Raw genomic sequence first — 363 nt, 5'->3', positions numbered from 1 at the left:
CCCCCCTCCCCTCACACATGCCACTCAAAGCTCCTTGCATGGAGCTCTCGCACCACCTATGCCAGCAACTGTGCCAAGCTGCCGCCCCTCTTCAGCACCACCGCACCTACCACAAGGTAGCTGAATCGGAGGGCGGGAAAACGAGGTCGCCAATGGAGGGAAGTTGCTCCCGCTGACAGCTAAGCTCCAACTTCAGCGTCCCTTATGTCCTTCCCAGGACGGGTGGGCGAACGCCTCGGCGGAGCGCGGCACTGGGCGGGAGAGGCCAACACAGCACCGAGCGCGCTTCCCGCTCCCTCCCGCCCGCGCTGCTGCGGGGACCCCGGGTTTGCCGGAATTGGCCACGTGCTGCACGGAGGGCAG

The sequence above is a fragment of the Corvus brachyrhynchos genome, unplaced genomic scaffold, assembly GCF_000691975.1.
Source record: "Corvus brachyrhynchos isolate BGI_N302 unplaced genomic scaffold, ASM69197v1 scaffold246, whole genome shotgun sequence".
Lineage (NCBI taxonomy): Eukaryota > Metazoa > Chordata > Aves > Passeriformes > Corvidae > Corvus > Corvus brachyrhynchos.
This window is presented reverse-complemented; position numbering follows the sequence as displayed.